The 16,328-nt window shown below is 41.1% G+C and overlaps 1 long non-coding RNA gene across 1 annotated transcript; it reads left to right on the top strand.

Moving 5' to 3' along the window:
* The first annotated feature begins 954 nt into the window (after positions 1-954).
* Positions 955-3,034, top strand: LOC145555931 (uncharacterized). The gene is made up of 3 exons (XR_014091627.1): positions 955-1,090; positions 1,593-1,691; positions 2,431-3,034. It is a non-coding gene; the product is annotated as an uncharacterized LOC145555931 (long non-coding RNA).
* Positions 3,035-16,328: the final 13,294 nt, after the last annotated feature.

The following is a 16,328-nucleotide window of genomic DNA, read 5'->3' as shown; positions in this document are numbered from 1 at the left end:
ACTCTATTGCCTTTAACCAAAGTTTGTCCTAGTTTTTTTGTGCTAGCATTCATTGACGATTCTCTGTTTCATAGGTCTGGTTCTACAAGTATTTTCCGTCTTTTTCACAAGCGAGGCCTTCGCCTTGAGGGCTCCCAAATGATGCCAGTTGGGGAGGTCGCTATAGTGACCAGACTGCTATTGCTCGTGTTCGAGAGTTGGTTCTCTCGGTATGTTTTCTTAACACTCGTGTTGGTGTTACCCCTTAGTAGGATTTGATCTCATGGATGTTCGTTATGTAGGAGAGCCTAATGTTCAGTTTTGGCAATGGGCTGATTTTGATTTCCCTACATTAGTCGTTCAGTACACCACTTAGTGTCGGTATTTTCAGGGGACATACAACGTTGTGGTATACCTAGGTGAGAGAGTTGCGATTCAACACTCTTCAGAGTCCCTTGTTGTTCCTTATCGCCCTCCACGACACATGTTCGCTAAAAATTATCTACGCAGTAACAAGATAACACCATGCATTTTGTAGAAGATTTTTTAGTTTAGTTGAACTTATTGAACTAAAAATTCTTAACTCAATTTCCATCTATATTTGCACTTGTAACTTTATTTAGGCCATATAACAAAAAAAAACACTCTCTTGTTAAGAATTCAGGTAGTTTGCCTACCTTTATGCTAACCTAAACCACATATTTTTATCTATTAGGAATTGATGGGGTGAAGTTGAAGGATGGTCGTCTTGTGCTTGCTTACAACATTGAAACGCGGGGATTACTCAAGGTTGATGTGTCGTGTGATGATGATGACTCATGGATTGATGTTTTGACACTTGAGGATACTTCGGACATGGAATTCTCTTACCCAGCTGTCATCCAGGCAAGCGATAGATCGGTGCACATCACCTACACTTACAAAGGGCACAAATTAAGGTGCATTCAACTTTATCCCCACCTACCCCATTCAAAATCTCTATATGGATTTCTTCCTAATTAACCATTGTGCTCAATATCTGATCAATATTGTCATAGATTTTGTGAATTGTCACCTTTCAACTATAAAATTTTGTTCATGACTTCTTCATTCAAATAGCTGATCTTTCCTGGTAAAAGTTTCGCATTCATTCTTGTTTTTCAGAAGCCGGACTAAATTATTATTCTTACGAAGAAACTAGAATAATATTGTGAAACTGTGTACGCATTTTACTGTAGATAGTGTGATGTCTCTTAATTTGGTTTATAGCTTAACCTTTGTCTTGTTTTTGGTCGAGCATGTTGTACTTCAACTCAATTGACACGGTGAACCTTAAATTCTGTGGAAAGCCTACTAAGATATTAGCATGAATAGTGTTTGCTTGATAGATCTGATATTTTTACTTCGCATGTCCTAACGTTTATAACGGCAGCTTGTGTTTTGATCCTCTGGTTTGTTTTGGTCCCCCCCCCCCCCCCATTCTAATGTCTTCGTCAATGGTTTGTTTTCGAAAATTGACAATCTAAGCTTCAATAGCATTGTATGTGGGTTTGTCAAGAGCTTCAAGCTCATATTTTTAGGTAGTTTCAATTTCATAATTTTGTTAATTCCTAATTTTTGTCAATTTTTTTAAGGATGAACGAAAGCAAAAATAGATTCTTCCGAACCGTGAATCTGCCCAAAGGTCGAGGATGAAGAAGCAGCAACAGTTGGATGAGCATTTGGGATCGCAAGTCAGTATTTTCCTAATACTACAAACTATTCCGATGAACACTTATATTGGTTATCAAGTCAATATTTTTCCTAATTTTGTAATTGTTTTCAATGATCTTAATTTGATTTGGTTTTTTTATTTTAATTATTATCATTTCATTATGTTTTAATTACTTGAAACTATTTTGTGTTGTCAGTTAAATTGATGATAAGGCTTTATTTTTTGTAGTATGATCTACCAGATGCAAGAAATTGTGTGAGGAAAGCTTCTGTTATTAGCAATCTCTTTCAAAGGGAAATTATCATTTTTTTCCCAAATTAAAAGAGGTGTAGGTGTGGAGCATCATTTTTCAAGTCTTGCATAATTTAATTGATTAATCGTAATTCTGAAGATGTTAGCATGAACCTGACATGATAGATGGTGCTAAGTAATTTTTTGTTGCTTAATAGAATGTATTTGGTGTGTGAAATAAAGAAACATAAATTTTTATATAATTTTTTTTTGCACACTTTGCATGAGGCTTTGTTATGTTGTTTACATAGATGAAATGATATTCAGATGTGCGTCAAGTTTTATTTGTTTTATGTTTATAATTTAATTTTGAGCATGTTTGTGTTGTCTATTAGCCTGGAGATTGGAGGTTATGTAAATTTTTTGGGCATTTCTAGCTTTCTAGTGAGATCTTCATGTAATGCGGCTGTTATATTGTTTGTTTACTTGATTAAAGTGATTGATCGAGTTTTTACTTTATTTTTTAGGCTTCTATGAAGAAAGGAGTCGTAGCTAAGAAGGGGAAGCAAACAAAGGACCCTAACAAGCCAAAGAGGCCTCCAAGTGTCTTCTTTGTTTTCATGTATAACTCTCATTTTCGCTCATTTTTTGGTTATTCTGTTGTTTGATTCTGGTAATATGCCATGTTTGCTTGATATTTGACTTGTTGACTGTGAATTATAGGGAGGAGTTTAGAGTAACATACAAGTAGAAGCACCCTATTAACAAATTTGTTGCTGTTGTGAGTTGCGAAATTACAATTTGCCTTTTGAACTATTTGATTATATTGGTTTGTCATTTGATGGAATTTGATTTAATGTTTTGGTTGGGATATCTTGTGGTGAGAATCGACTGTGAATTATCGTGAGGAGTAGAGTGACATACAAACAGAAGCACCCCAACAACAAATCTATTGATGCTGTGAATCTTGAAATTACAATCTGCCTTTTGAACTATTTGATTTTATGTTTCATTTCAAGCACGCACCTGAATTAAATAATGTAGGAAGTTCATTAAATTTGGGGGCAACATAAGTAATAAAATATTGTAAACCTATTCACTCTATTGAATTCATATGTTATACCTTCCAGTTTCCTCTGTTGATTTTTTTTTTTCAAAACTGCTTTTGGGGGGCTTAATTGCTAGGTATAAAATTTGTTTGCTATAACATTGACAGGGTAAAGTCGTATCCCCTAATCAAAAATAATTCCTAAGTCCTTGTAGGCGTCGCTCGAAGTGCGCCTACGTTAAAGCATGTTGTGAATATGCTTGGCACTCATAGGAAGTGGGAATTGACATTACGATTAGGGACAACGATTAGGGACAAATAAAGTAGGGAGCCGCCAACAAGTTTTTAAGGAACTTGTAAACCGTTCACGGATCATTTAAGGCAACCACGAATAAAGGGACAACGATAGGCAACAACGATTGACCCGTGAAGGTTACACCCCATTCATAATCCATGAGATTACTAACTCCATATGATTCGGAACCACGAAAGGAGGATCAGGGATGATGGTACGAAGTGAGTCATGGAGTGACAGTCGCCCGTATTGGCCTCTACTCGATTCTTATAGTGAAAAGCATTCCTGCGATCTCAAAGGCATACAAACAAAAATTCAATTTGCTCCAAACTATTATTATGCTAAATTGGTTGAATATTAATGCAACATATAATTCTAAAATATTGGTGATCACTTGATTAAACAACAAGATTAAAAAGGAACCTAAACCGGTTGTCCAAATTATCTTATTAGGCGTGATTTTCAATTACATATTCCCTTTAAACATGCAATATGGTGATCAATAAAAAAAATAATAGAACAACATTAATATTAAAACTAATTTAATCACAATTCCAACAACATAAAATCGTTAGAAAAATAATAAAAATAAAAGGAGCATGATCCTTACTTTGATTCTGTTTGTTTGCAACTACAAAATAATAAACAAGTTAGTAACTTCAAGGAAATAAATAAAACAATAACTAAATTAAATTAAATAAAATAAAGTTGATTTTGGGGCCAAACCCTCAAACAATTCTACCTTTCAAGCCTTGCTTAAGGACAGAACCTCGAGTAAAATATGGACTCCTTTGAGTACTTGAAGAAGGAATTTTGAAGCGAAAAGGGTAGGCTAGTGTTTAGGCTAATAGCATAGAAGAGAGAAAATAAAATAATAAAATTACTCGGTGCCACGTACATCAGAAATGAGGGGGTATTTATAGGGAAAATGTGCTGAGGGAGCACACGGAACCCTAAAATGATAAAAACCCTAAAAACGTACCCCTTGACACGGTCAGCCTGTACCGTGACACGGGAAGCTCTACCGTCAGACGGTACACTTTCCCGTGACATGGTACACTTTTGGAGTGACGCAGGAAATTTTCAGAAAACGGGTTGAAAAACGCGTTAAGGGTTTACGCGGAAAGGACACGGAATGTCCCGTGTCACGGCAGACCTCCCGTGTCACGGGAAGTCCCATCGTCAGACGGGAAGGATTCCCTTGACACGGTGGCAGTCTGCCGTGGCGCGGGAATTTCCAGTCCATTTTGCGTCTAAATACATTTTTAACCCTAATTTCCCTCGGATTTTTAAGTGCCGATTGATAATTTCGGGCCTTTTCTGACTTTTATTATTCGGGCTAAAATAAGAAAATAATTATAATAAAAATAAATAAAAGGTTTGGGCCAAAAATAAATAATAAGACAATAAAATAAAAAAAGGTTTGGGCTTAAAATTAATCAATAAGTTTGGGGTGAAATTAAAACTATGCCTTTACCAAACATCAAGACTAATCCATGGACCATTCAAAAGTATGAAGTTAATAAAATACGATTTTTTAAGCACTCTCGGGATTAAATACTAAACCCGACCAATAGTGGCGGTGAAAGGTTATTTATCATCGGGTTTGGTTTTTGGGAGACATTTTTAGGTGTCTACAGAAGCCCCCACTTTGACTGAGTTTGTAGAAACGTCAGTTTCGAAAACGATAGTCAAAGTAGCCGATAGGGACGGAGAATGATTTAAGACGTTCTGCGATCCTAAATCACTCTGCATACGCCGATACCTGCAGAAAGATGTTAATTCAACAGAAAAAAGAGTAAAGGGATAGAATACGTATCTGGCACCAGTGTATCGGTGACAAACGAATTTGGCAGCTTCCTAAGCTTGAAGGAATTCACCGAGTGACATTTGTTGAAATGCTTTCCATGCTTGAGGAAAGCCGATTAAAGAGTTAGGTAGTTTTCTAAGCCTGGAGAAAGCTACCGGATAATACTTTCCATGCCTGAGGAAAGTCGATGAATGAATTTGGTGTCTTCCTATGCTTGAAGAAATCCACCGACAATGCCTTCCATGCTTGAGGAAAGCCGACAAAAGAATTTGGCGGTTTTCTATACTTGAAGAAAAATCCACCGATAACGCTTTCCATGCCTGAGGAAAGCCGACTTGGCGGTTTTCTATACTTGAAGAAAAAATCCACCGATAACGCTTTCCAAGCCTTAGGAAAGCCGACTTGGCGGTTTTCTATACTGGAAGAAAAAATCCACCGATAACGCTTTCCAAGCCTCTAGAAAGCCGACTTGGCGGTTTTCTATACTTGAAGAAAAATCCACCGATGACGCTTTCCAAGCCTGAGGAAAGCCGACTTGGCGGTTTTCTATACTTGAAGAAAAATCCACCGATAACGCTTTCCAAGCCTGAGGAAAGCCGACTTGGCGGTTTTCTATACTTGAAGAAAAATCCACCGATAACGCTTTCCAAGCTTGAGGAAAGCCGAGGATTGCTGAAATTTGTAAGTTTATGATGGTTCGATTATCCCCGAACGTGGGCCGCAGATGTTTCACAACTTTAAGCCGATTATCCGACCATATTAAGTGCTTAAAATGCCGAAAAATAGACTTTGATGTTTACTAGGGGTAAAATGGTAATTTTAGTCCCCCTAAAATATCAGTTAGAATTTTCCGCGTTATTCTAGCGAAAAATAATCGCCCAATAAAATCGAAAAAATCATTCAAACTTGTCAAAAATGTCAGGAATATTCGCTGACAATGCACAGAGTCTGCCGTGCCACGTCACTTTTTTGCCGTGACACGGGAACTCCTCCCGTCAGACGGGAAAAAATCCCGTGTCACGGGAATTTTTTTTTCCTCTTTTTTTTTATTTTGTTGTTTGAATCAGTCAACGCGTGAATATCGTGCTTTTTTGTTGACGAATACCAGCGCGCCACTTCGGTAGTGTACCGTTACACAATAACGGTAACCGTGGCACGGTGAACGGGGTTTGCAACGGCTTCTTTTTTGCTTTAAATTCACGTTTTTGCTTCACCATTTCGCCATTTCTCATCTGATTCTCACTCCAAAAAGTTCAAAAATTTTCCTTGGGTTGCCGTGCCTCGTCGAGTGCTCACCGGTGCTCGGTTTGTCTTCCCGTCGGCCGGTTTCCACCACCGTGTCGCGGCCTTCCTGCATTCTCTCTCTCTCCTCTTTTTTTTAATTTTCTTGCTTTTTGCTGCTGCTAATTTTTGCTGCTGCTATTGCTGTCTTCCGCCAGAGCTGCCGTCGGGGTCACCGGAGCTCCGTCGCCTATTGAGCTTACCGTGACACGGGACAGCCTCGCCGTGTCACGGATTCTGCTGACCGTGTCACGGCGATCTGTTGGTGGCCGGATCTTTTTTCGAGCTTTTGGAGTTCGAATTTTCACCAATTTTGCTGTAATTTCTTGCTATCTTCCTCATTTTAGACCCTCTACAAGCATTCATGTAAGTTTCCTTTGATTTTTTGTCTTGAATTTGCTTCACATAAGTAATTTCATGAAAAACCCTTTAAAATCAATTTGGGGATTTTTGATTTTGAGGTTTTATGTTGAAATTCTTGCCATGATTTTACTTGTATATGTATGCATGTGTGTTTGTGAGGAATTTGAGACAAAAATTGCATGAGTTGATGGAGAATTGAGCAAATCACCATTTTTGGGTACTACTTTGTGAAATGACGTTCATGTTATTTCTTTTGGACTTGAAATGGTTAAAAAACGGTGGTAAATCTTGTGAAGTGTTTCATGATGTGTTGATTTATTGTTTTTTGTGCAACTTTGAAACATATTTTGCGTATGTACTATATCGTCATGGAGAACATAGTATCATGCGGCTAGGAGAACTGTAGTATTAGTTTGTCATGGAGAAACTAAATACCATAATTTTGCCAATTTTTAGCCTGGAGGTAAAAATTTAGCATATAATTCAATAAATAACTAAATAACTTAGGAAATGATGCTAAGTATTTAGATTTTTATAATAGCATGCCTAGGCGACGAGATTGCGATCTTTCTACCCTCGGCCGGCGTCGGGCTTTTCGGGAGGACACTCCCACCATTCCTGAGGGTATGGACGGCGATGCTTTAGAGTCCGAGCCTCGGGAATCCGCGAGTAGAGGTAGGTGGGTTCCACCTCCGTGGACTCCAGACCAGTTAGTTTTCTACCGTGAAAACCATGTCTCTCATCGCCCACTCTCCGGCATAGTTGATGGCACGCTTCGCCATCACGGCTCTAGAGCCGGCGATTTGATCCCTCGACTTCACCAGATCATTACGAGGGATCCTGCTACGAGCGCCCTATGGGAATCGGCTGGTTTAGTAGATTTCTATACGGCGGTTGTAGGGTTTCGCAGCCCCCGGGGTTGCGGTGCAACGGTCGTTCGCGCATTGTTGGAGTATTTCTGGGATACTACCAACACTTTTCATTTTGCTTGGGGGGAGATGACGGTGACCCCTCTAGACTTCAGTATGATCAGCGGGTTGCGCTTCACTGACCGGGCTGTAGCTCAGATGTCTGATATGTCTTGGGGATCGGCTGAGACAGCTCATTTGTTGGGTCCGATCGTTCAGTACATCAGGACCCGACCAGTGTCTCGAGGTGGTCCTAGGAGCGGACAATCGGAGTTGGCTTCAATTTTAGCTCGTGGCTTCGACATAGAGGATACGACGGCTGAGTAGCGAGTGCGGATCTTCATCCTGATCCTGATCTCTATGACCCTTTCTCCTGATAAGAGTTCACGCGTACTCCTTTGCTACCTCCCCTCTTTGGCTAGGATCCATGAGATAGGATCCTATAGCTGGGCCAGTCTTGGGTACGTGGATCTCCTTTTGTCGCTACACCACGGTTGTCGGCAGCTGAATGACGAGTCTCCCATCACCGTCTATGGTCTGTGGAGAGTCGTAGAGGTGATGATCTTTTCCCTTTTTGTTTTACTTTAGCTTGTTCGACTCATGTGCTAAAGATTACTTTTCATTGCAGCTATGGTTCTACGAGTACTTCCCAGGCTTGGCTCCTCGCCGGCGTCGTGGAGCGGTCCATGATTTCCCTGTCGGGGCCAGCTGGCGTGATCGAGGAGAGTCGCGGGTGGAGTCCGTCCCTGCACTGCGTGGGCTACTACGCCGAGGCACCTCTTCTGTTGGCGTAAGGATTAGTTTTGTTGCGCTTTTCCTTCTGACGTTGTTTCCGTTGTTTCACGCCAACTTTTTATGGTTTCCAGGTTGCCATTGATGTCCAGTATCGTCCTTGGGCCGGGATGACTGATCTACCTGAGGCCCTGCGTCTTTCAGCTTACCGTACCATTTTGGTTGGTACCGGACGCTTTGTCTGGTATTTGGGGGAGCGAGTCGTCCGTCAGCATAGCGGCGATCATTTTGTGATGCCCTCATCTCCACCAGAGTCGATGCTGGACTCCCGCTTGATCGGAGAGTTGACCAACAGGGGAGAGCGCTGTACTTTTCCATGGCAGGAGCTTGTTCACATGGAGAGTGACTATGCGCGGGACTTGCTTCCCTCTCTGGCTCCTCCACCCCGTCTTCCTGAGGTATGATTTCTTTTGAGGATCTTCATTACTAGTCTCTGTTTTAAATAGTCGAATAACCTGATTATTCGATCATATTTTCATACGACCATCCGCCCTGTGGGGAGGATCGAGATTCCTCCTTAGTCTGTCCGCTATCTAGGGCCGATCGGTATTACCGAGGACCATATTGCTGACGCGCCAGAGGGTTACAGACAGGCGCAGGAGTCTCTGCCCGAGGTCTTTGAGCCGGTGAGTTTTCTTTGACGCATTATTGACCCTTTTAACACTGCTTGTTACTGACTTTTCTTTGTTTTATCGTCAGCCTAACCGCCCAGAGATGATGGGATTCATGAAGTTGGTGGACGCTCTGAAGTATTGCATCATCAAGCTTCGGCGTGGTGCGAGCTGTCGGAGCTCTAGCGACGTTCTTGAGGTATCATTCATTTTTTCACTTCTACCATTTGTTTTATTTTGCATTGTTGACACCTTTTGACTTTGTATCTTTCAGGAGCGACGGAGGTCCCGCTCGCGCTCGAGGCCTAGAGGCTCGGACGAGGAGGAGCATGGTCGTGGTAGACGATCTCCTGAGGCTCACCGGCGTTCTCATTTTCAGCGAGAGCCTCAGACTACTCAGCCATTTCAGGAGGCTCAGTGGCAGCAGCCTCAGTCTTCCTAGCGCTTTCCGGGCCAGAGTCAGGGGGCGCGACAGTCATTTTCGCAGCCTCCGCAGCCTGAGTTTGGGTCTGTTTTGACTCCCTTGGATCCTGGTTCGTTTTCAGCTCCATTGTCCGGGATTCCTCCACCGGTGTCGGGCTTGTTCTCAGTTCCGCTGTATGGGACGATGCCTTCACCGACGATTCCAGTGTCTTTGGGCCAGTCTACGACGTTTTCCGGATGGACGGGTCCTGCCTTAAGCTTGGCTACCGCTGGGGTTACAGGGACTAGTAGAGACACTAATCCCCGTACTCAGATGGTGGAGGGACTCTTCGGCTCACCGTTCCCATATGCACAGGGTGGAGATGATACTGATTCTAGCTCTAGGGACTTTTGGCCGAGGGTTTTTATTTGTACGTACTATGATGACACTTGACATGTTTATTTGTTACGACTCTTTATGTATTTATTATTGTGTGTTAGTGTGTGCTTGAAACTCCTTGTGTGTGATTGTGTATTTATTAACGACGCAACGAAAAACATAAGTGGAGTAATGGAGGGTACCGACCTTCCCCAAAAGAAAAAAAAGACAAGCAAAATAAAATTACCTTCCCCAAAAGAAAAAGAAATAAAAATGATAATAAAATAAATGAAATTACCTTCCCCAAGACAAAAAATAAAATGATAAAGAAATAAAATAAATGAAATTACCTTCCCCAAAATAAAAAGAAATAAAAAGACAAAAAATAAATAAAGTGATAAAGAAATAAAATCTTAAAGTGATGAATAAATAAATAAATAAAATAAAGATAATAATAATAACAAGAATATAGATAAAAAAAGTGAGAATTTTATTAGAAATAAAACTCTCAGAAAAACTAAAAAATAGACGGTGAAGATAAAATACTATAAAAATCCGTATAGATACGGGAAAAGATGAAAAAAGAAAACGCGTGAAGTGCCGTGACACGGCACTGTGTACCGTGTCACGGCAGAACTTGCCGTGTCACGGCAAAAGTTCCCGTGACACGGTGGAACTTCCCGTGACACGGTGGAACTTCCCGTGTCACGGGACGCGTATGACTCAGCGGTGTGTTTTACGCGTATGAAAAGATAAATTCTGGGCAGTTTCGAGCGCTTTTGCTATAAAATAAGACCAGTTTATTCATGATATGCATAATTACGAAACACAAAATAATTTAGAATTTCATATTTCAATAATCATGTCTCAGAATTTTAATAATACATTGCGCGACTGGTCTTATTCTTTGACCAATGCTGAGAAAAGAGAGTTAGAATTATTTCATGTCAGGGGTTTGCTAGCCCTGCGACACGTAGCTATTGAACGTGATTTTCTTAGGGAAGCATTAGATTATTGGAGTCTAGAAACACACTGTTTCAAATTTGATTATGATGAAATCTGTCCCTTGCCGGAGGAATTCGGCGCAATCTTTGGATTTCCTGCTAGAAATCTTATTGCCATGGCTACCCTACGTGAATATTATTACCAAGATTTTGAACGCCATCTGAATCTAACAGATCCAGATTTGAATAGAATTGTTTGTGGTAATGAAGTAGACTTAGAAAAACTTGCTAATTTATATTTTAATCGCCCTATCTCTGAGTCTTATCATGTATATCGTAGAAGGGCATATATTTTTTGCATGTTTAGCAAGCTCTTATTTGCAAACGGTAGGGTAGGACATGCTTGTCTAGCGTCTGTGCTTGAACATGTCGAATCCGGAAGATCTCCTATGCCGACGTGCCTTGGAGAGACATTTCGTGGCCTTGACGAGGCAAAAGCTGACCGGAAAGCCATCAGGAAGGGCTCTCTAGCACTACTGCAGGTAAAAATACGCTCCGAGTAGCCCCCGTGACACAAAATAGGCACCGTGTCACGGTGGGTGTCTGCCGTGACACGGCAAAACCTGCCGTGTCACGGGAATCTGCTTGATAATTTTTTTTTTTTTTTTTGCTGCCGTGACACGGGAACTTCTCCCGTCAGACGGGATGAAATCCCGTGTCACGGGAATATTTTACACGGTTTTTTTTTTTCGACTGATTTTTTACTTCTTTTTTTTTTTTTTTTTTTTTGCAGATTTGGTTGATGGAGCGTTTGGAACTATTCGAAGCCCCCGACGATGTTGAAAAATATGGCCCTAACGACCTAGTCCGCAGGAAAAAGAATTACTCTGCGAACATGTCGTATGAAGATTTGAAAAATTTCTTTGCAAAGAGGGAATTTTCCATTCGTTGGGTGGTGCCTTGGTGGAGGCTTACTAGGATGGTTGACATGAATGAAACTCCATATTGTCGTATTCCTAGTATCGCCAAACTGACCTTTTATTGTCCCTCTCGACTGATGCGGCAGTATGGACTTGAACAAGTAATTCCATGCTATAACGATAGTCCTCGTGAAGTATCGTTGCATGAAAGTAACGTTCACAAGTACGAGGCTTATTGGATTGGAAGACCTTTGTGGACCGTTTCTGCAAGTGACCAAGCTCCTCCTCCTTTATCTAGTGCATACAAGGCATGGTTGAACCCTAGAAGTAGGAGGGAACGATTCGGATCACGCAAGTCTGATGTGAAGAGTCGTCTTGGAAATAAGAAAGCTCCTCCTAAAGATCGTCTAGGTCCGAGAACACAAGGGATTGAGTTTAAGACTCCTATAATGCCAAAAAAGAAGAATTATGTGAAAGGGAAGGGTAAAGAAAAGATGGTCTATAGGGAGAAACAACCGAAAAAATTCAAGAAAGGTGAAAGGGGTGAAAGTTCGACTAGGAGTGTGACGGTTCGGGCTACGAAAGACACATTAATGGTGAAGGCCGACCTAATTGACCAAGAGAAGGATGTTCCTAAAGAGAAGAGAGATTAGATCAATAGTGCTTCGCTTTTTATGATTTAATTTTTTATTTAAAATAAGGCATATGATGCCAATACTTGTAGTCGCATTTATTTTAATAATAATAGCACATTTATTTCAGCCTTAAAAATAAAAATTACAATGACTTTTATTTATTATTTATTTATCCGAGTCAAGGAGTCGGACGCAATGGAAGAACGAAAATAAAAACTCGAACAATGAATCCGCAACGAATGCGCCACTATTCTAAAAATAAAACGGAAAAACTGAAATTCCACCGTGTCACGGTGAAAGGGTCCCGTGACACGGTACAAATTCCCGCGTCACGGCAATTTTCCTTTTTTTTTTTTTGTTGGCCGATAAAAGGTGACGTGGCACGGGAACTTCTCCCGTCAAACGGGATAAAATCCCGTGTCACGGGAATTTCCCTTCCTTTTTTTTTTCGTTCAGGCCCACCGTGTCACGGTGAAAGGGTCCCGTGACACGGTACAAATTCCCGCGTCACGGCAATTTTCCATTTTTTTTTTTTACGTGACGCAATGCTGAACTGACGCGCATATTTGATCAACAGAGGGAGGATTTTTTATTTTAAAGTGGTCGGGCCCCCTTGAGGGGTTGCCTACGTATCCTAAAAAAGAATCAGGCCAAACGTAGCTCTACTGGGTCATGAACCCATGCGACTAGGCATAAAAGTTCTTGAGTTGATCCAAGTTGGTTAAATTATGGAAACCGTTACCGTCCATGTCTACCAATTATGCCGCTCCGCCAGACAGGATGGCTTTAACAATGTACGGGCCTGACCAGTTCGGTCTGAATTTTCCTCTTGGATCTAACACATTTTTACGAAGTGCCTTAAGCACTAGGTCACCCTCTTTGATATTTTTGGTCTTGACTTTTTTATTAAAATGTCGTGCCATACGCTGTTGATAGGTTTGGACATGATGCAAAGCTGCCAAGCGTTTTTCATCAAGCAAGACCAGTTCGTCGTATCTTGCTCTAATCCAATCGACTTCATCTAGTTGGCTTTCCAATGCGATTCGAAGAGAAGGGATTTCGAGCTCGATTGGTTGTACAGCTTCAACTCCATAGACCAAAGAGAAAGGGGTAGCCCCTGTTGATGTACGAACAGAGGTTCGATAACCCCAAAGGGAAAAATGTAGCTTACTTGGCCAATCTTTGTAATTTTCTGTCATCTTTTCGATGATAGTTTTCACATTTTTGTTGGCCGATTCAACTGCTCCGTTTGTTTGTGGTCTGTAAGGTGATTATCGGTGATGCTTAATATGATATTTCTGTAATAATTCTGCGCATTCGGCTTGGAAATGTGTTCCATTATCACTGATCATCTCATGTGGTACCCCATAGCGGCATATGATATTTTTCTCAATGAATTGAGCTACGTGTTTTGCCGTCGGCTTGGCATATGAGGCAGCCTCGACCCATTTGGTGAAGTAGTCGATTGCTACGAGAATGAATTCATGCCCCCCTTGTCCTGGTGGTGTTATTTTTCCAATGATGTCAATGCCCCAAGTGGAGAAAGGCCATGGAGAAGTATACGTGTAGAGAAGCGAAGGTGGAACATGCTGTAAGTTTGCATAGACTTGACACTTCATACATTTCTTGACGTATTCGTGAAAATCTCTCTCCATAGTAGTCCAATAGTAACCTTGTCGTTGAATCTTTTGGACTAACATCTTTGCATTCATGTGTGTTCCACATATACCAGTATGAAGGTTTTCCATGGTTTTATGTGCTTCTTTCTTGGCTATGCATAAGAGATTTCTTCTCATTGCAGTTCTCTTGTGGAGTTATCCCCTGATGAGTACATACTGTGAGGCCAGGAGCCTTAAAGCACGGCGTGCCCTTTTATCAGTATTAGGAGGGTATTCTCCTCTTGTCACATAATTAAGGATGTCCGTATACCATGGCTCTTAATCTTCTTCTTGTGGTTCTTGTTCATCGTCAAGTGCATGAACATAAGCCGGCTCATATCTTCTTTCTATGGTCAGTGGCATTCTGATTGTATCAGTTGGAATTCGCACCATTGATGCTAATTTAGCTAGTGCGTCGGCGAATTGGTTTTCTTCTCTTGGCAAATACGTATACTCCACTTCATCTAGTTGCTCCGTGAGAGTTTCTAAATGAGCTTGATACGTAGCGAGACTTTCACTTCTCACTTTCCATCTCTTGGAGATTTGGTTAATGATTAGTGAAGAATCACCGTAGATTCTAAGTTTCTTAATTCCCAAGGCGACAGCTGTTTCTAACCCCAAAATGCATGCTTCATATTCTGCGGCATTGTTGGTGACATCAAAGTCGAGCTTCATGGAAATTGGGATGTGCTCTTCATTGGGTGATACGAGCAAGACTCCTAACCCACATCCCTTTTGGTTTGAAGCTCCATCAAAATAGAGCGTCCAACTATCATCTTCGGTCATGAGTAAATCTTCGTCAGGGAAATCGTACTCATCTTCTTCTTTTTCAGCTTCTTCTAGCGGAAAATCTGCTAAGAAGTCAGAAACTGCAGAACCTTTGATGGCTTTTTATGGCACAAATTTCAAGTCAAATTGAGCCAGATTGACTATCCACCATGATAATCTGCCGTTGAGTGTTGCTTTCTCGAACAAGTATTTGAGAGGATCCATCTTGGACACGACATGCACTGTATGAGTGAGCATGTAATGTCTTAGTTTCTGTGCGGCCCATACAAGTGCGAGACACAACTTCTCAAGTGGTGTGTATCGCGTCTCATATCCTTGAAGTTTCTTGGTCAAGTAATAGATTGCATTCTCCTTGCTTTCGATTTCTTGTGCTAGCATTGCCCCCATCGTTTCTCTTGTGACCGTAAGGTAGAGTCGAAGAGGAAAGTCAGGTATTGTTGGCGCTAGCACGGGTGGGTTTGCCAAATACTCTTTGATTTTGTCGAAAGCCTTTTGGCAATCATCATCCCATGTGACTGGGACATTCTTCTTAAGCTTCTTGAATATAGGTTCACATATCGCTGTGAGCTTTGATATGAACCTACTTATATACTGCAACCTTCCAATGAAGCCTCGAATCTCCTTCTCATTTTTGGGTGGTGGCATGGCCATGATCGCTTTTACTTTCGAAGGATCTATTTCAATCCCTCGAGAACTGATCACGTATCCAAGTAATTTGCCTGACGTGACTCCGAATGCACATTTTGCTGGATTTAATCTCATGTTGTACTTGCGGAGTCTTTTAAAGAACTTGCGAAGGGCAATAATATGGCCTGGGCGATCTTTAGACTTAACGATCATATCATCGACATAGACCTCCACCTCTTTGTGCATCATGTCATGTAATAATGTTGTAGCTGCTCTTTGGTAGGTGGCACCCGCGTTTTTCAACCCGAATGGCATTACCGTATAGCAATATGTACCTCATTGCGTGATGAATGTGGTTTTCTCCATGTCTTTTTCGGCCATCAATACCTGATTATATCCGGCGTAACCATCCATGAATGACAGGAGTGCATGGTTTGCTGTATTATCGACCAGAATGTCAATGTGAGGTAGAGGGAACCCATATTTTGGGCTTGCTTTATTGAGATCCCTGTAATCAACACACATTCTAACCCTTCCATCCTTCTTTGGAACTGGAACCACATTTGCTATCCATTCCGGATACTTGGATACTCTGATGAAACCTGCGGCCAATTGCTTCCTGATTTCTTCCTTGATTTTGAGAGCCACATCTGGTTTCATTCGGCGCAGCTTTTGTTTGACAGGCTTCATACCTGGAATGAGTGGTATTGTATGCTGAGCTATATCCCTGTCAATTCCTGGCATATCTTGGTATGACCAAGCAAATACATCAACAAAATCACTAAGCAAGTTAATTAGCTCTTTGCGTTCATCTTGACTTAGTGGTAATCCAATTTTTACTTCTTTAATAGTCGTATCATTGGAAATGTTAACTGTTTCTGTATCTTCAATAACTGTTGTTTTATTTTCGTGTTCTTCCATTGATTTTATTATTTCTTTGTCATTTTTATAATTAGCAAAGCA

This window comes from Chenopodium album, chromosome 8 (genome assembly GCF_948465745.1).
Source record: "Chenopodium album chromosome 8, dcCheAlbu1.1, whole genome shotgun sequence".
Taxonomy (NCBI): Eukaryota; Viridiplantae; Streptophyta; class Magnoliopsida; order Caryophyllales; family Amaranthaceae; genus Chenopodium; species Chenopodium album.
Note: the sequence above shows the minus strand (reverse complement) of the source record. Positions and strands in the feature narration are given on the sequence as shown.